Source organism: Erithacus rubecula, assembly GCF_903797595.1.
Source record: "Erithacus rubecula genome assembly, chromosome: 2".
NCBI classification, from domain to species: domain Eukaryota; kingdom Metazoa; phylum Chordata; class Aves; order Passeriformes; family Muscicapidae; genus Erithacus; species Erithacus rubecula.
This window is the reverse complement of record NC_136685.1, coordinates 59,963,036-59,983,588: the sequence shown is the minus strand read 5'-3', so window position 1 is coordinate 59,983,588 and position 20,553 is coordinate 59,963,036.

The window sequence follows — 20,553 nt, the reverse complement described above, 5'->3', positions numbered from 1 at the left end:
GGGACTTGTGTAGCTGAAACAATCTCTGTTTTCAGTTATTCCAACAAAACTACCAGTAAACAAAATGAAAGTAATTGTAGGAAATTGCAAACTAAAACGGTAATTTAGGTTGTGAAATGTTTCTTTTCATTCAAAGTAGAGGGCTTTCAAAAGCATGAGTTACTGTGGGCATTTGGCAGCGTTGTCTTCACCTGGCACTTCCCAAATCACCATCCGTCCCTCTTTCAGGACCATGATCTAACCCGGCTTTGTTGAACGGTTATTTTTAAACCCGAGGAGCTCCTGCTCGGGGCATGCTGATTTGGAAGGCCAGGACCGGGCTCTGAAGGACGGCGAGCCCCGCACGGCGCTGAGGAACCGAGCCGGGCCAACCCAGAGCAACCACGGCTCCAGCCCGGCATGTTCCTGCGCCGGTCAGGGGGAGCCGAGCCCCGGGAATGCGAGCACCGGGCAGAGCGCCCCGAGAGCCCCCGAGGGAAACGGCCCGGCACTCCCGTCTCCAGAGTGCTGCCGAGGGCACCGAGGGACAGCGCATGGAGCAGCGCCCAACGCCGCCTTCCCGCCGCGCACGGAGCCTGCACGGGGAGCAGGGGGGCGGCCGCAGCGGCCTCTCCTGCAGCCTGGCTCCCTCTCCTGCAGCCTGGCTCCCTCTCCTGCCCCTGGTTATCGCCCTCTCCTGCCCCTGGCTCCCTCTCCCGCCCCGGCGTCCCAGAGGGGCCGTGTCTGTGCCCGCCGTGCCCTTGCTCTCTGCCACCCTTTGCCCTCAGCGAGGAGCTGGACGGCTCTGTGGGGACAATTCAGTGGTTCCCCTCTGCCCCAGGCAAGGACTGCGTTGGTTCTGTATTTATGCCAGCGGCACTTGGAAAAGGCACCAAGAACGTGTCCGCGGCAGCCGGGCTTCTTGTTTTCTGCTGGCTGCTTGTCTGGACCTCAGAAACCAAAGCAGTGGACGGTGGATGTCCCCGTAAGAAAACTGCTCAGCAGGGATGGCTCTGGGGCCAGCAGCGCCAAGGGACTGAGTGCTGCTCACACTGCAGCTGCTCATGGAAGGCAAATGGGCGTCACCGGGAGGGCCGAGAATCAGACCCATCTTATCTGTTCCCACTTGGCAAAACATTGCTCAGAGTAATCCTAATGAAACCTTAATTAGTGTCAATACTGGAGTTGCCAATACTACAATAGAAAAATTATTTCTAATGTGGTACGTTTAATGCTTGATAAGAGAGTGGCTGTGGAATTGACGTACTTTGTTCCACCTTACATAGTTTTCCATCTCTGACTGTTTTACCATCATTAGTGGAAGGGACTAGAACTGCTAACATTTCTTGCTGGCTGGCATGCTCCCCTTTGCAGCTCTTAACATTTCGTAGGTTTGCCCTTTGGTAAATCGTGTATCTTAGTTTGTTGACTCTGTGATACCAGAAAATACTGAAACTAGGAGGGAGGTATGTAGTAAACCTCAGGTAGTAATTTCATCCTTTTTATAAACCAATATTGGTGTTTATTAACTACACACAGATATATCAGGTTATGGTATTTCATCAGGCCCATTGCAGATGACATTGAAAGAACAAAGAGAACTCTGCCTAGCAGAAGGCTTGGTTTCCAATTTTCTCCAAGCTTGCTGGAACATATAAATCATAGAATATGCTGAGTCAGAAAGGACTCATAATGTGTTTGTTCAGTGGTGGACTTGATTGAAGCATATTTTGTGGAATGAAAACTGCTTTGTTTGGAAAACTTATAACTGAGTTCTTTCTCGTTCATTTAAGGCTAACTACTTGTCTAAATGTACAAAAGCTCCAGTAAATACGCAAATTAGTTGGAACGAAGTTCTTGATGGAGTTGCTTGGCTAACATTTGGAGTAGAAATATGCTGTACAATTAAAAAACATAAAGAGGAATGAGCCTTTTCCTATTTTATTTATTTTACTAGAACAATTATCAGGAAGAGGTACTGTACTGTTTTTTTCACACTCCAACAAACATTTTATTTAACATTTTTATGATGAGAAATAAATCCCCGTGATTCAAGTGACTATTGTGACCAGGGAAAAAAAAGGTGTCATGCAAAGTTAGACAATGGCAGCAACTATGAAAACTTATTTTTCCATTAATTAGGCAGTATTTTTTGAGTGGGATTTCATAGAGTATCTTAGTGTAAATTTTTTTTCAGTCTCAATGATCATCTAAGTTTTCCTTACACCCTATATTAATTTTGTGAGCTCACTTTCATTTTCTGTTTTTAATTTTTACATTTTTACGTTTCTCAGCATGCCAATCAGAAAAATACAGCTGAAAACAAAGGTGAAAGTACTTCTTTTGCCCAAAACTCATAAACTGCTGTGAGTGGTATGAAAGGCAGTTATACCCACTAAATACCTACAACACAGTATTTAACCTAATGTTTCTAGTTACACCTTCTGTAGACTAACACTTAATTATTTATAATAACATTATCAAAACCTATAAGTCTTTACTACTAAATCTGGCCCTTTATCTCGCGAGAGGCAAGAGCAGGCAAGGAGAAACACCCCTCTGTTATGGTGAGCAGTGCCTCCCATTGACCTTTTCAGCCTCATGTTAATCCCTTGAGTCCTATTGGTTTAGTTGTTCCACCCCTGCTCCTCCTGTTCACCTTATGTGTGCTTCCTAGAATGTTCTTCCCTCTCCTGATCCCGATTAGTCCTGGCTTGCTGCAGTGCTCCACCCCTGTTATCCCATTGGTTTCCCTGCTGGCTGCCCCTCCTCTGCACCACTTTCCCCTGTTCCCCTTGGACCCTCTGATCCCCCCTTCTTCCCTGTGTTGAGCCATGTGCCCTCAACCTGTCTTTGTTCCTGAACCCTCTTTGGGACCTCAGATTTCCATACGAAGACCCATCTTTTGCCTTTTCCAAGTTTTCAGCCAGTTTTTATTTAAGCGAGCATGCTCTGGGCTCTGAAAGCACAGGTTGCTCACAGAGGAGCCCATTGAAGCACACTGCATCAAGATGTCCTTAGGCATGAATGCTGATAAATCATGGTACAACAGGCTACCAACAGCTGCAACAAAAGGTTTCCTAATGACTATCATATAGGTCTTTTCAATATAGTCCTTAAAAACTGTATTTTTCATGTTTTGTTAGCTTTCAAGGGTAAAGTTTTAATGAATGTTGGTGCAGAATTCTAATACCAGTAACATTAAATTAAGTAAAAATATGATTTAAAAGAAAAACCATAAAGATTTAAGTTATAAAAACATATGTTAATATAGAATCATAAATCAGTGTATTAAAGGTGGGTCAAGGAATTGTGTTACACAACAATAGATTAGAACATTGTTTTGTACAAGCAGATGATAAATATGAATAGTTGGTTGATACACCATACAAAACAACAAAACTTGCAACAAATTCCCAGGAAAGCTTAAGTATTTGGAAATAAGTTGGTTTAAAATGAAATTGTGACACTGGAAGGGAGTACAGAGCAAGAAGGATGGGTGAGACAGGTGAGATCAACCCTCTTTTTTTCTTTAGCCATGCGTTGCATGTGTCTGCACAAGATGCCTACATTAGGACTGTGATTTTCACTTTGTGTGCTGGTGACCTGAACAAATAGTTGAGCCCAATTTTTCTTTTTGATCTTTCTTTAACTTTCTCAAATTATCCCCCAGAGCTATTAATGAGATAACTCATTAACAATATAGAAATTTTGAAAGTTAACAAAATTCTTTAAACGTGTTTATGCAAAACATCCTTTCTTGTGATTTAATCTTGTGCTTGAATTCCTGTGAAATTATACAAAATTATTACCTGTGAAAAAACTATGACTACATAAAATAGGTTTTTAAAATTGATTTTATTTTTCTTTCACTATGATGATTCTGTATTTTTTTTTCTCTATTCTCTTTCTACCATTCTGTCCCTTCCTTTTTTTTTTTTTTTTTCATTCACTCTTGGCTACAGTAATTGTAATAATAGTAACTCATGCTCTCAAAACCCACATGGTGTCCCTGTAATGAATCAGGAGATTAGGAAAGTGTTTGCAGCAACCTGTTTTGAACCTAAAATAATCTACCTCCTGGAGAGCTGTTCTGTCACATGTTGGCAATGCACAGAAAGAAATGAAATGCATAGAACTATTGTATTAATACCTGAAAAATAAAGCAGAGAAAGGAATTAGACCAGTATTTACAGTGCCTGTGATTAGGAGTGGCTTTCTTCCCAGTCAAAGAAATCAAATGCCTTTAATATTATTAACAACTAATACTGTGTTGAAAAGGCAGTAGATTTTGTTAACTCGTCAAAGTGGATCTGCGTATTCAGATCTGCATGAAAGATAATTTCATTTATATTCATCCTCTCTTTTCTATAACTGCGTATCCATTCGTTTAGCTCTTTCTTATCACATTACTGAAAATGAGTTCACTCATGTTTCTGTCTTAATTTGCAAGCAATTCTGTAAGAAAAGAATGTTTAAACTCTCTTTTCAAGTTCAGGTTCCTTGGTCCTTGAAAAAGGCATTTCCATGGTGTGGCATCTGAAATAGAGCAGCTAATCCCAGTGAAGGAAGAGCATCCTTGTAGCTCTCATATGAATTAGCAGACTGTGGTAAAAAATGGTCAGGAACCAAGCACATACCCTGATCTGGTGTCCTGGTAAGAGATACTGACATTTCATCTCTGCTGTTCCATGCTATTCAGTGACCGTCATTAACAGGTTCTGCCCTGGGGCACAACTGAGTGTCCAACATAAAAAATAAATAAATTAATAAAATAGCTAGAGTAAAACAGAGCAAGAAAATGTGGATTTCTGTTTCTAAAAGATGAAGTCCATCTTCCATGGAGGCAGAAAGTTCTCCTTGCAATATCATCAGTATGCCTCTGGGATAAGTGTACACTGCGCTTCTGTGCCAGACTGCTTCCTGCGCTGCAACTGGCAGTGCCAGGGACATTACCTAGAGCAGCTTTAAACTAGATTTTCATTTGAAGCAGCTTTCTCTTAGTTTGTAATGCCTCAAAAAATGATCTGACATCTAAGAGACCCTGCAACACCCTGTCCAAAGATTATTGGCTGGCAATTAGCTAATTGTCTGGCAGGTGGATTTTAGGCAGACATATGTAGAAGAACAACCAATTTGTTCTGCAAATAATAAAAAGCTTGCAGTGATAGTGAGCAGCTGCCAATGAACTAGCATCTGGATTTTCCAGTAGACACACAAGGCTTCTATCCAATTCATTGTTTGAGCCTGCCTCTTCAAAAGATTGTCTCAGAAGTACTTTCTCTGCCTATGTCATGGAAGCTGTAGAGAAAATACCTGGATGTTCCCTGAAGGATGAATCCTGGAGGATTTGGGCTGACTGGCTTTCATTGACTGTGTACTGAGAGATGACAGTATCCACCATCCCCTGCTACAATCAACATATTACATCACTTTTAGAAAATTAAGTTATCAGGTGATTTGTGCACAGTGTGCAGGTTTCCTCCCTTGCCAGTTTCTACTAGGGGATGAAGACTCAGAGAGTGCTGCATGTGTCAGGCAGCATCACCTAGAAATAAGCAACTTTCCTCCTTGCTTCCCAGCTAGATCTTTTTCACAGGAAACAATATACAGTAAATTGAAAACAGATCAAGCTGATACAGCAGCTACCAGAAGTCCCACAGGTGCTGCAGAATTTTATGATGGAGTCATTATCTATTAGTGCAGCTGTCTTCCTTGAAGCTATGAGAGCCTCTGCATGGCCAAAAGATGTATGTGACAGCAGCCTACTGACACACTCACCAGGTAGCTCCTGCTTCCCATAACCCAACTTCCTGCTTCCAAGGTCACTGCTGCCTGTTCTGTGTCTTCAGGCTAACCAATCCTTAGTCATTGGTTGGTTTCATCTGCCTATCCCAGCCTTTCCTGTGTGTCCTCTCACACACCCGTGACTGTAGGACAGCCTCTTGGCATCTCCCTGTTCTGCACAGCTGGTCTATCTTTCGACACCTACTTCACTCTAAGTAATGCTGGCAAGCAAATTAATCATTCTTTCTTTCCTCTCCCATTCACTTTTGTCATTTACTCAAGCCAAGCTGGTCACAAGCAGATTGCTGTCTTTTTTCTAGCAGGTCTAGCTGTCTTTTTTCTTTTTTCAGATTTAGGATCTACAGTTCAGTACAATGTGTGGAAACTGATTGTGGTCCACACTCTGCTAGGATTATTGGCTTCCCTGACAGGTTTAATGGAATACATGCTTTATAAATGCAAAACCAAAGGGTGGAAGGTAAGATGGGAGCATATCCCATGCATGTTAATCAGAAATCTAATTGGAGAATTTTCAGACTTAAATTCATTGTGAATCCCCAGAGAAGGTGGTAGGTTGGAAGACTACACTACTGAAAAGCATTTAGGTGTTGAAACTCACTGCATAGGTTTCAACTCCTTGTCTACTTACCACATTAGTGCCCATTGTGACGCTTTCCTAATTTTTAAAATCCCAAAAATGGCATTCAGGGAATGCTTCCTCTTAAAGATGACCATTATGTCTGTCTTAGTTGCAGTCACTTCAGTCATGAGTGATGAACTAAACCACTGCTACTTTTGGTCATCACGTTGCTGCTGACACATCAAAAGAGCACCATCAGAGAATATTACTGTTTTTGTGGGGTTGACTCTTCATTTCTTCCTCCCAAGAAAAATCTTTTCATTGTTTATATTGATGAAAAATCATGAGCATTACAAAAGAGTTGGCTTTAGGTAAACAGCTAGAGGATTAATTATTTGAGAGAAACATATATTTGGACACCTTTTTGGTCACTTCTGAGTACATTAATACTTTGGAAATTCTGCATCAAAATAGATTAATTTTCTGCAGAGCCAGAATATCTTCCAAAAACAAGTAAAAAGCAACAATTCTACTTAAAAGTACTACATCAAAAACTTCTAAAAAATTAGGTTTGAGGTTGATTATGAAATACTGTTCTGGGGAAGTGAACTGGCAAAAAGTTTGAGAGGCCAGTTTTTAGGGATTAAGTAACTTCAAATCCCATTCAACTGTGTCGACTAAAAGTTTAATCCTTGGTGGATAGCTATCAAAATGTGAAACTCTTGGAAAAAAAACCTTAATTTGAAAAGCTACCACAGTATGAATTAATCAGCCCTTTCTTGAGAGTCATTACAGATATGCCAAAAGCTGAATGAGCATGAAGTCTGGGAACAAGGAAACTGCTGACAGTTTTTGTAAATACAAGATCCACCTGAGAAAAAATATTTATTATATGTTCTGGCTAATGAATATTGTACTTAGAGGAGAGGACTAAGGCTAATATATGCAAACTAGGGACTAGGCTTCTCATTTTCCCCCTTCTTTTTTTTAAAAAAAAACACTTTTCTGGGTATTATTCTTTCCCTTTTTAACAGCTGAATAGAATAGTTTTATAGATAGAGAATGACAAATCAAGCAACACACTTTTTGTCCATTTATCAAAGATACTTTTCAAGTGAAAGTTAAGGCATATTTCATAGCCACATTTTTCTGTTCTAAGATTTCATTTATCATGCCAAGAAAGGGGGGGGGAAAGAAAATATTTCATGAGTTAATGCTTATATGATTTAATGGTACATCTACTTGTCAGCTCAGTGCAGGAGACAGTAAGTCTAAGTTTATAAAATGTTCTTACAGAAATAAACCGTAAGATGGGTAAAATTCAGGCTCTCAAACCTCACAGTGTTATTTCCTGAATGGTAGATCACTGAGAGTCATACACAAAAAGTAACCAATTTATTTGTCAGCATTTAGAGAAATGTGTAAGAGTTATGTAAGAGATTTTTTTTTTTAGGCAAATATTTGCCTAACGTTATACTCAGACTTCAGAAATAGATAACATGACATTATTTTTATTAGCACAACTTTCACTCTGCTAATGCTTAGAACACCAAGAAAGAGTGGGAACCTTCAAAGGTGCTTCATGTACACGTATTTACAGGACAAATAGATAAGCTGGTGAAAGAAAAGGAAATAACATGGATGACAGTTATCTTAAAACACATCATTCATAGGAGAAGACTGCACCCTTCCAGCGCTATTTAAGATCTTTGTAAGCAGCAAGGACAGTGGGATTGAGTGCACCCTTAGCAAGTTTGGCAACACCAAGCTACATGATGTAGTCAACATGCTGGAGGCAAAGGATGCAATCCAGAGGGACTTTGAGAGGCTTGTCAGGTGGACCTGTGTACACCTCATGAAGTTCAACAAGGGCAAGTGCAAGTTCCTGTATCTGGGTAATGGCAACCCCGACACCTGTACAGACTTGGAGATGAACTGGTCGAGAGCAGTGTTCACTTGCAGCTCAGAAAGTCGCCCAGATCCTGGGCTGCATCAAAAGCAGCATGGCCAGCAGGTCAAGGGAAGAGATGTTGCCCTCTGCTCTTGTGGAATTCCACCAGGAGTACTGTGTCCACCTCTGGAGGCCCAACTTAAAAAAAATGTTAACCTCCTGTATTGAGTCCGGAGGAGAGCCACAAGGTTGACCAGCAGGCTGGAGCAGTTCTCCTACAAAAAAAAAAAAAAAAAAAAGAAAGAGTTGGAGTTATTCAATCTGGAGAGTTAAGACTCTGGAGAAAATTTATAGCAATTTTCCAGTATTAAAGGGGTTCTACAAGAGAGCTGGAGAGGGACTTTTCACAAGGGCATGTAGTGACAAGACAAGAGGAGAATCGACTTAAACTGAAGTAGGATAGGTTTAGATTAGCTATTTGGGAGAAATTATTTCCTATGAAGGTGGTGAGGTACTGGAAGAAGTTGCTCAGAGAGGTTGCGTACTCCCCATACGTGGAGTTCAAGACCAGGTTGGACCTTGTTTTGAGCAACCTGGTCTACTGAGAGGTTCCCTGCCCTTGGAAGGGTTGGAACTAGATGATCTGTAAGGTTTCTTTCAACCCATTCTACAGTTCTGTGAGATTATCGTGTCTGTGTTCATCATACTGGACAAGTGGAACGTCTCAGCAGTGACATGCACTGTAAGACATCTAAAACTAACGCAGACTGGATGTGAGACTGAAAGTGAAGAATACAAGCACTCAGAGCGAACACAGAACTATTTTAAATTAACGATTCCAGTTAGATTTATTGCTGATCATAATTTCATAATCAGGTCAATACACTTAGCATTAATTCTTACCAGTATTTTGTGTGTGTGTGTGTGTGTGTGTGTGTGTGTGTGTGTGTTAAGGGAGTGTTTGGACTCTTGTCACAGGCCATGATTCTGTTCTGCTGAACTGTGCCCAGAGACAGAGCCTGTGACTGTCAGGTGTACATGTAAAGGATTTAGTGGAGGTGTGGTGTATCCATCAGCAGTTTCCAATCTGTGCATAAGATAAGCTATAGACAATATTTAGGGAGTGTAAGGTCTACTCAGCCTAACCACCCAGCCCCAGGAGGGACCAGAGCACCAGCACATTGCTGCCTTCATATCTTGCATGCCTGAGAGCCCTGAGCACAGGCTGTCCTCATGTCAGACTACTCAGCTGGTGTCCGTGATGGGACATGCACTGTGCTTGCCAATTCTCCAAAGGCTGGTTTTGTGCAGCAAGGTCAGGCTGGCTCAGTCAGCACAAAAGGCACATTCATGCACTGAGAGCCTGATGCTTCTCAATCTTCTTTGGTGCCACAATAGTTTGAGAATTTTTCCAGATATGATCTGCCCTTGAAATTTCCTTTATCTGCTCTCAGTAAAATAACAGTGTCCTATTTCAGTAAGGCTTTTAAAACAAATATAGGACCTCTTCAGTCAATACAGGGTGCTGGGATTTACTTTTAAAAGTAAATAATAGCATTTTAAGATCCTTTTGCCTCCCTTCTCAGCTACTTTCCTCTCTCTATGTCATACTTCTAATAAAATGCTCATCCAGATCACAGTAAGGGTCCTATTACAAAGATCTACTGTTCTTTTTTTTAAAAAAATCACTAAAAAGAGAAGTTTCCTTTTTACTAAAATCCCTTCTGAGTGGTAAGTTTTCAAGACCAGCCTTAACATTATTGTATTTTTTCTTCCTGAAGACATACCAGTGCAGTAAGAATGTCTTGTATTTTTAGATATTTTCCAACTTTCAGGTTTTAGTGAATGTCCTACCTATATCTCATCTTCATATCAACACAAGACTCTGGTGCTTTCTACATCCTCTAGTCCATCACACATAGTAGGCTGTAGGCAGTTTCAGGAATTTTCCTTCCTAAAATGTAAACATCTTGAAGTTAGTTCTGCATGGCCTGTGAAGTCTCATATATTACCTCTTAAGACTTGAAGGTTGGTCTCAGATGCCTTCTTTCCCCATCCATGAAACTATAATTTTATGAGGACCATTAATTTTTCAAATTTGTGTTCTGTCTTCAATTCCCACTGCAGTGAAAGTAAGTTTGTCCTGTTATTTGCATCATGGAATTTTTTCCAGAAAGAACAACACTAACTTTGCCACTGGAATGGCAAAAGAGGAAAAGCCTGGGGGTGTAAAAAAGACTGAGAATATCATATTAATCTTTTTAAAAGCATTTTTATCGTGACATTAATGTATGAAAGATTCATTTCTGGCTTTGGGGTTTTTCTTTCTCTTATAGAGTTGAAAAACTTACCAAATTTAAATAGGAAGAGAAAAATATAGTTCTCTTAACTGCTACAGCACAAACTGCAGCACATGAAATTGTCCAGATGTTTCTCATGGTCAGAAATGATCAGAATGCCTGACAGAATAGAAAGTCTTTGTGTGTGCATTGCATTGCAATACACAGTTAGAAATGCCTGCTGAAAGGAAGCAGAAGGATCTCCATCTCTGTCCAAAATCCCCAATGATGTATTGCTAGATTCTTCCTGTTTGTTCATGGCACCCTTTACCCAATCATCTTCCTAGTAAAAGGACTCCCCTACCAGGAAGATATGCAGATACAGCATCAACTTGTTCTAGTTCCCCATAATCTAAGAAAATATAATGGGATCCCTGAAGTATGCTTCCACTTGGACTCTTAAGTCCAGAATGAAATCAAATCAGTTTTTCAGAGTAATGTCTCCTATTTCGAGGAACTTTAGGGGCTTCTTCTCTGGTACCTACCCATTGTCTTCTTTCATTATTTCCTCACCCCGTGACAGAATTCCTCCTTCTGGGTGAGCATGCCACTGTAGCACCCTCATAAGAGCACGTGTAATGCCCAGCTTGTTGGGCTTGCTGAACAGCTATTGAACTGCACAGGAAAGGCTGCAGGACTGACTGAACAAACACTTACCCAGACATGGAAGGAAGCATTTTTTTGGCTTATTAGTGAAGCATGCACTATGGTAGTGGTACAGTGTTCTCTGAGATACTCAACCACTTCTGCTTTCAGCACTGGTCTTACAGAGGTTATGCCTTTCTGTCATGGTAGAACACCATGATTAACACATTGTGGGATTGTGGGATTCTTGTTAACGTGTCTTCAAAAGCAAGAAGGATTTTTCACCTTTTCTCCAACAGTTCTGATCATTACAGCAAGAAAGGACTGTGTACAGAAAACAAAGTGAGCTCATTTATGACTGCCCAGCAAACACCTTTCTTTTAATGGACTATATAAATGTCCAGGCATTCAGGCTGTTCATAACTCTGGATGAGGGCATAGACATGCACAGAGCAACACACTCTGTAGAAGGTGAATTGCACATCTATGTTAGGTGGAGTGGGTTGCAAATAAAATGAGCACCAATCCTGGAAGACATGTCTAGACTACATTTAGATGAATAATTACAGCCAGATGAAGCACTCTATTAATTTTTACATTAACTTTGTTATGTTAAATTAACATGATTAATATTTAATATCTTAATTGATATTACAGAAGACTGATAGTGATCTGGGTTTTTGGGGTTTTGTCAAGGGCATTTTCATGGTGAGTCTGGTGCTGTTATCCATTTCCACTTCTGACCAATGCCATAAGTCAACACCCTCCCTGAAGGGTGCAGAAAACCACAGCAGTCCTATGGGAGTGTCTACTCAGCAGGATTAGGTATGTGATTTATTCTGGTTCTCTGTATTTATGGATTGTGACAATTTTGTATCTTTTCAAACATATTTGTCACTTGGCAAAAAATTAAAAACAGATGCATTACAAAGTGAATATTTTCCCATGGATTACAGCCCCACAGTATTTTCTGCTCACTTATCAGACATTATTTGCTGCATTTTTGAAAACACAAGAGAATGTAGAAGTCACGGAATTGACATTTTCTCCTATTCTTTATCAGTACTGCACACAGCCATTGATCCAACAGGATTACATGAAAGACAGCTACAAAAAAAAAGTTTTTAATCTGTCTGACATATCTGAAGGATGTACACCAGGACTATGCCTGCTGTGTATATTCTTGCTTCAGTAAGAAGAGGAACTGCTTTTGCATTGAAATGTTCTCTTGGTTCTGCCATTGTGCAAAATCTGGGGAAACACTGAAGTGCTCTGATATGCCATGGCTTCACTTGTTCAGTGCCTGATATTAGACTGTGTCAGAAAATATCTTTATTTTTATGATGGAATGAGCATTTTTGCTTTCTGCCTTTCAGTCAAATTACTGCGTAGTGCTTGTTCATATCAATATTTTTCACATTAAATAAAAACAACACGTAATGTTGTTAAATATAAAGGTAATTCTCTAGTAAAAATTCTCAGTATACATGACAGATTCTTTAAAACTTGACCTTTTATACATATCACTTCTTCATGGGGACTATCAAGCAGTTCCCTATATTTAAGATTTATATCAGAGCATTTGAACTGGGTAGTTTGGGTTCACAGAATCACAAAATAGTCTTAGTTAGAAGGGACTCACAAAGATCTCAAGTCCAGCTCTTAAGTGAATGGTCCATATGGGGATCAGACCCACAACCATCACATTGTTAGCAGCATGCTCTGACCGACTGAACTAAATGGAAATGTTGTTCTCAAAACCACAAAATCTCAGTCATAAAGTAAAAAAATCTGATTTTTCTCTGCTTTTTTGCTTGGATTGAAGAAGTACTGTAATTTTTCTTAGAAGATTTATAACTTGTTTTTTTACACAAACTGTGACATTTTCAAGAAAAATTGTGAATATTTTTGCATGATTTTTTTCTTGAGAATAATTTTCATTTTTAAGACAATCTTAGTGGAAATGTAAACGTAGGACACTTTGGTTTTTAGTTGTTCTTTGTTGGTTTTGTGCTTCTGTGGGAATTATAGAAGCTAAATGAGATGAATAAATGGATTTTTAACAGGCTTATTACAATGAACACTTGCCAACATGTTCTCAGCTTGAAAAATAAAGCTCTTAAGATTTAATTTTTAGCTGCCTTTCTCCAAAAGTAAAATTTAATTAGAACCCAATTATACTGAAATTGAGGTAACTGCTGAGGTAGTGCAATGGATACTCAGTCCCATATGGGCTGATTTATAATCCACAAGCACTTTGAAGAACTACCTTATTGATTTCTCTATATTTATATGCATTTCCTAATAATATAAATTATAATTGCATGGCTGCTTTGAATGTAATTGAGCAAAATTTAAAAATAAAGTTATATAAGAATGTCTATTGAATATCTATTTTGCTGTATATTTACAATGGCTTTACACTGCTAAGAATAAACATGCATAAATTGATGTTTTCTTTCAGGGCCTGAGAGTTTATTTTGGAAAGATAAAGAGGAGAGTAAGAAAATCTTTCAGAAACACCACTATCACCTTAATTCCTTCACACAAAAAAACCTAAAAAACTTTCCTAGAAAATACAAAATAAGGTTTCCTATTTTGTACTCACACCAATGTAAGCCCAAAATAATATTTCTAAACTCATTATTTCTAATTATTCCAGACTTGAGGTTTTAACAAATATCTCTAAGCTGTATGCAAATCCATTAAAATAAAATTTATTTTAAAATTCCCAACAGCAACAAAATAACACAGAGATCCAAACTATATTTTACCTCCACCTTTTTCTTCGAGGGAATTCCTGATGCTTTTAAGGGATTTTATCAGATTTCTAATTAATTACATGACTAGAACTTAGAGCAGAAAGCATCTTCATGCTCCCTCTCCATAAGTCTTGACATAAGGTACTAGATAATGGAGGATCAGAAGAGTCAAAAAAAGTAAAGAAAGAGAGTCCTGAACAAATGCCCCTTCTTGACTCATGCTCTATTAATTTTTGGTCAAATTTTGAGTCACAAAATGCTGCCATTCCTTATGTTTTAATGTTACAGGAATGTTAACAATTAAGTGTAATTATTTACCTCCCTGATTAGCATTTCCTACAAGGTAATTTGATGTGGACTTAGGTTAGTTTGTTAAGGTCAAGCTATTTTCTCCAAAAATCATTTCTTGTTTTCAAAGTGGTTTCTGTAAGATAATAATCTATATTTTAAGAACCATTTTCTGGATGATCAATACGACTACAAGGTTTGTCAGGTTAGCTAAATGGCAGTAAGGTAACAGTACTAAGTTTTGTGTTATGACCTAAAAATCCTTAGGTTTTTTTTTCTTTTTGTAATGGAAAGCTCCTCTGACTTTCTCTCATTCTCTTACATACAAGAAGCTCAAAATTATATTTATTGTATCTGTTTTCCCCAGTTACATGTCTGATTGCAGATCTAATGTGTCATGGGAATTGCCAACAGCTCTGCTTGTTGGCAGCTGAATGTCACTGAATGTTGGTACATAACTGGTACATCACCACGTAACTTCTCAGATCACAGCTGGCATCTACATTGCAAGCAACTGCCACAGAAAGCTGGTAAGTGTTCCTAAAGAGGAGGAAAGACTCTACAACCCACCATGTAAATAATAATTGATCTGCAGCTCATAGAATTGCTAAGGTTGGAAAAGACCACCATGTTCACCACCAAACCATATCCTGGAATGCTGTAGCCACTTCCAGGTATGGTGACTCCACCACTTCCCTGGGAAGTCTGTTTTAATACTTTACAACCCTTCTGTGATTTTTTTCGTAATATCCAATGTAAACCCTTCGTGGCACAACTTGAGGTCATTTCTTCTCATGCTGTCACATGTTACCAGGCAGAAGAGACCAACACCCACCTGGCTACAACCTCCTTTCACCTATCTTTGGAGATTGGTAAGGTCCTCCTTGAGGATCTCCTTGTCCTTTGCTCCAGGCTAAACAGCCCCAGTTCTCTCAGCTACTTCTCATAAGATATGTGCTCTGGGCCCTTCACCAGCTCTGCTGCCCTTCCCTGGACCTTGTTCCATCATCTTAAAGTCTTCAATTCACTGCTTGATTACATACTGTTAAAAACTATCAAAAACTCCTTAGCAATGTGCTCCAGTTTTTTTCAGCCCAATTCAGGCTGCTGCTGTCATAAAATAATCATAAAACATCTTTAAAGAGGTATTTGGAAGTTGGTTAAATTCCTAGCATGTTCTTGCCCATTTGGGAGTCTCACAGGGTGTGATCATCAGCATGCTGGTTCTCCCATGCATATTGTGTAAAAGGATCATTTCCTCCTCTCTGCACGTACTCTCTCTTCTCTATTGCACTTGTGGGCAAAAGAGTCAAACTGGGAGTTTGCATCTGCTCAGGTTTTAATAATATTATTCAGACATACATCTTGATTAGTTGATTTTCTGGTCAGCTGCTGCTAAATCCTTTTCAGGTATAAGCTGATTTGAAGCTTTGATGTTTAATTGAAATGCATTTTTGAGCCTGTTGTTAGTACTGGTCAGTAGGCTGGAAAATGCAGCCTGACTTCTTGTGATATGAAGTGCTAGACTGATGCACTTTTTTTCAATAAAGGCTAAACCCACAAAACCTCTCTTCTCTGTAAACAGCACACAGAGCATTCAAGAAAAACGTAGTAAAAGATAATTTTTAAAGTAGCAAAGCAAAGATCTCCAAAATAAATGAATACTGCATTTGCAGTGATCCTTACTATGTTTATCTCCTTCTCCCTGCAGTGCATAATGAGAAGTCCTGTGTAATAGTTTGTAGTCCTAGAAGTCATGATATCAATTATGTCTCACTCAAAAGTTAAAATAGACACACCACTGATTTTAGCCTTTTCTTCTTTGCCTGTGCTCTGGTCTGCAGCTGAGCCAGACTGCTAGAACATATATAATAAAAGCATATATAATAAAATCATGGAAGAGACCTTAAAGATCAGCTAGTTCCAATCACCCTGCCATGGAGAGGGACACTTTTCACTAAACCAGTTTGCACAGAGCTCCATCCAGCCTGGTCTTGAACAGTTCCAGGGATGGGGCATCCACAACCTCTCTGGGAAACCTTTTCTGGTGCCTCAGCCCTTTCTTTCAGTTTGATCCCATTTTTCTTTGTCCTGACACTATATGATCTTGTAAATAGTCTCTCTCCATCTTTCTTACAGGCTGTCTTTTTGCCTTTTACTCCTGGGACTTTACCTAACTATGACTTTTCAAACATCTTAGGAAACAAGAACTCTTCCTGTTATTTTTGTGTCCCTTGCCAAGTTCAGTTACAGCTTCACCTTTGCCTTCTTCATCCCCTCCCTACACAACCAAGCTTCATCTCTACACTATTCACAGGTTACCTGTTGCTACTTACAGTATCTATGTATGTGCTTCTTTCCCTGTAGTTTGATAAGCAGTTCCCAACTCAGCCATGCTGTTCCCTTACCTTCCTTGCCCTATTTCTTACTCCTGGGGATTGCTAACTATTACACTCCATAGAAGACATCCTTAAAAATATACCAGGTCTGTTCCACCCAGCCCATTGTCTCTGAGGGCAGTATCCCATGGGTCTCACTGACTATCTCCTTGAAAAGCTGAAATTCTGCTTTCCTAAAGTTCAGGGCTCTAACCTTACTCCTTACTTCACCCATATTCCTAAAGGCAGCAAGCTCCATCACTGTGGCCCAGACTGCCCCCAGTCATGATGTCCCCAGCTAGCTCACTTGCACTGGTTACCAGCAGATTCAGTAGCACATCACCTCTGGTAGGACTGTTATCTGGCTCAAGAGGTTATAGTGATGTCCATATCACTCCTGGGGCACAAAGGTGGTTTAGAATTCTCAGTCCTTCATTGTGTGGGTATCTAGTCCATGTGTTTTATTCGATGTATCTGCATGAAAGTGGTAATAGTGAAATGTGTTGACCACATCAGCTTTTGCCATCAGAGGAAAAGACAGAAACTGTGTATACATAGGAGAGGCTGGTGCACAGTAAAAGTTGTCATGTTTGCCATTGCTGGCATTCTCTTCTACAGATAGATACCTTCTCTGCTGCTGACAGCTCCATTCTCCACAGCTGCAGAGTCAGATTGGAGAAGCTGCTCTAGATTCACATGCCCACCTAAAGCTATGCTGTAGTTTTCTGAAATGTGTGCTGTTACAGAGGTTAAGTAAGAGCAGAGCTCTCAGACAGGCAAAGCTGATGGGGGCTCAGCAACATTTAGTTGCAGACATTGGGATAAAGTAAGTAGAGTACTTTGTCTTGAGATCATCTACCCTTAGTTCTGAGTAAAGCTCCAGACTTTCACATCCCATAAAATGCATCCAAACTATAGTTTGGCTTTTCTAATCTTCTCCCTACATAACCTTACAATATTTTTATAGTCCTCACAACTTACCTGACCCTCCTTCCAGAGATGATAGATTCTCTTTTTTCCCTAAATTCTAGCCTAAGTTCTCTGTTTAATCAGGCTGGTATTTTTCCCTAATGACTTGTCTTTCTACAGATGGGGGCAGCCTGGCCTATCTAGCCTTTCTAAACTCCTTTACACTTCAGAACTGACTACCAAGGGACTCTGTCAGTCAGTGTCCTAAACAGGCCAAAGTCTGCTCATTGGAAGTCCAAGGTGTAAGTTCTGCTGGTACCCCTCCTTATTTCACCCATTACTGAAACTCTAACATTTTCTGGCCACTATGCCCGAGATAACAATTATCTACCAAATCACCCACCAGTCCTTCTGTGTTCACAAACAATAGGTCTAGCCGGACACTTTCTCTGGTAGGCTCATTTCCCTAATAGGAAATTGTCTTCCACACACTCCTGGAACTCCTTTTGTTGTTTCCTCTTTGCTGTGTTGTGTTTCTAGAAGACATCTGGCAAGCTAAAGTCACCCATGAATACAAGGGTCAGCAACCATAAGATTTCAGCCAGCTGCATGTAGAATGCTTCTGTTCATCCTGGTTGGGTGGAATAAAACAGACTCCCACCACCATGATGTCCACCCTGCTGACCTTTCTCCTGATCTTTGCCCACAGGTACATGCAGTTCCACCCCACCAGCTCTCCTGCTTTACTTGTGTCTTCTAAAGGGCTTAGAGGTATCCACTGCAGCACTCCAGTCATGAGAGTCATCCCACCATGTTTCCATGATAGCAAATACAAAATTTTTCTGTTATACAATGGCTTCCAGCTCTTTGTGCTTGCTGACCATGCTGTGTGCATTGGTGTAGATGCACTTCAGCTGGGCTAATGGTTTCATCCTCATTACAAGCCTGCTACCCCTAGGCTGATCTCTAGTAGCCTGGTCTTATCCCTTTCCTCCTTTGATCATGGTTTAAGATCTCTTGATCAGCCCTGCTAATTCCTGGGCCATAGTTTCTGTGAATCTGTCTTGACTAAAAAATATCTATGGGGCAGGTGTGTCATAAACATTTGTCCTGCATTTTAAGTGAAGTGGCTTTGTTGAAGATAATTACTACATCACAGTGTAATGCTAAATGAGATATCTCAGGTCAGTTGAGATTTTAACCATACTGACATTTCAGGATTCAGCAGTGTATGTAATATTTCTGGTATTGACAGGGTGGATGAGAAGATGCTATCAGACTTATGTTGTTCTACCTCTGTTTTCCAAAAAAATAAATGTCTTACACTGAGCAAATAGTAATTGCCTCTATTCTCTCATTTTTCAAAGACTAATCATTGCAAAAAATATTTTTGAAAGAAACTGTCTCCAAACTCAGGAGAGAAAGATAGAAAAGAACAGATGTTTCTGAAATAAGAAAATTTTTGTAACAGAAAAAGAAACATGGTATTTTAACAAATATTTTGGCATAGAACTCAGTGTAGTGTATGAAAAGATGACGTGATCTTATTTACAGAATTCTTTTGTTTCTTTGACTACAGTTAGAATACTTCATAAAATGCATTCTACAAACATTTTAATTGTTAGCAAGCAGAGTTGTCTGAGAACAGCTTTATACATACAGCTTATATACAATGTGTACAGAAGCACAGTAACAGACACTTTGAAAATGTGCACATTGGGCTAGCAACACACTTAGTAAAGCTCCAGACAGATTAACTAACTCCCCCACGCCGTGATACAAGAAATGAAAGGAGCTATAGACAATTTAGTTTACTTATTTGAAACAGATTTTGAATATTAGGTCTGGGAAATAATGCAACAAAACTATGCTGATTTCCTGACAAGGAGTTATAGTCTACCTTGAAACACCTTCCCCTCACAAGAAAAAGGAACAGACTGTAGTTTTCCATTCTGCCAGAAAGCAGGCTCATGCTGTCCATATCACACACAGCAATTTAAGACATTGAGTGAAGAGCATAAATCAAACAGAAGCATCAAATCTACTACAAATTAGATTGTTATTTTTCCGGTAGGGCACCTGTATCATCTGGTAATGTCTACATTGGAAAAATTCATTTAGGAAATAAAAACCACAATGGACTTAGTTCTATGAAAGCAGGGAATCACAAAAACCCCAGCAGAAATAAACAGAAAACCTGATCACAATAAGCTTAACCACCTTATGCTGATAAGCATCACAAATTCACAAAAGAAGATTTTAAGCTTTAGTACTTTGCAGGTGTAAAATATTTGTGAGTGAAAAGGACTCAGGACTGATCAGAAGAGCAGAATCCAAAACTTTGTCAGGCATCCGGGAGGAATTAGTGATATAAAATTAAAAAGTATTTCTGAGAACATGTGGGCTCACACAAAACTAAGTCATGAAGAAAGAGAAGAGGCAAAATGGAGAAAAAGGAGGAGTTAGGCAGTTATGCATTGTGTTCTGGTTCCAGCTAGAAAAGGGTTCATTTCTGCAGTAGGCAGGAGGGACATGACCACAACCCCGAGGTTCCTCTTACCACCTCGTGCCAAAGCAGGGGACAGGGCAGGATTGGATTCTTTCCAGTCGGGCTGATGGTGAAGTGAGTGGTGCAAGTAGCGCCAAGTTCCCTGTGGTGAGTGCTTCATGTGAATCCTTCACTTCTTGTTATTAATTTTAATAACCTTCTGATACTAATATTGTTATTGCTAGTGTTTGTTACTTATTTCATTGCTGTTTCTAGCAAATTGTTATCATCTCAACCCTTGATATGTACGTTTTGTGCCTCCAATTTCTCCTCTCCATCCCACTGGAGGGGGAAGGAGAGAGGGAAGTGTGGAGCAAGACAGTGGCACATGGTTTGGAGTGTTTCAATGGGAACACTAAATTAGGAAATTCCGTTCCTAAACTGTGACAAAATGACAATTTTCTAAACCGTCCTGCATAGATATACGAGTCCATATTAATCAGCTCCTTTGTATAAAGCCTTCTAGGGAGCCAGTGAAGCCACAGGGCAATGCAACCAGCTAGGGTA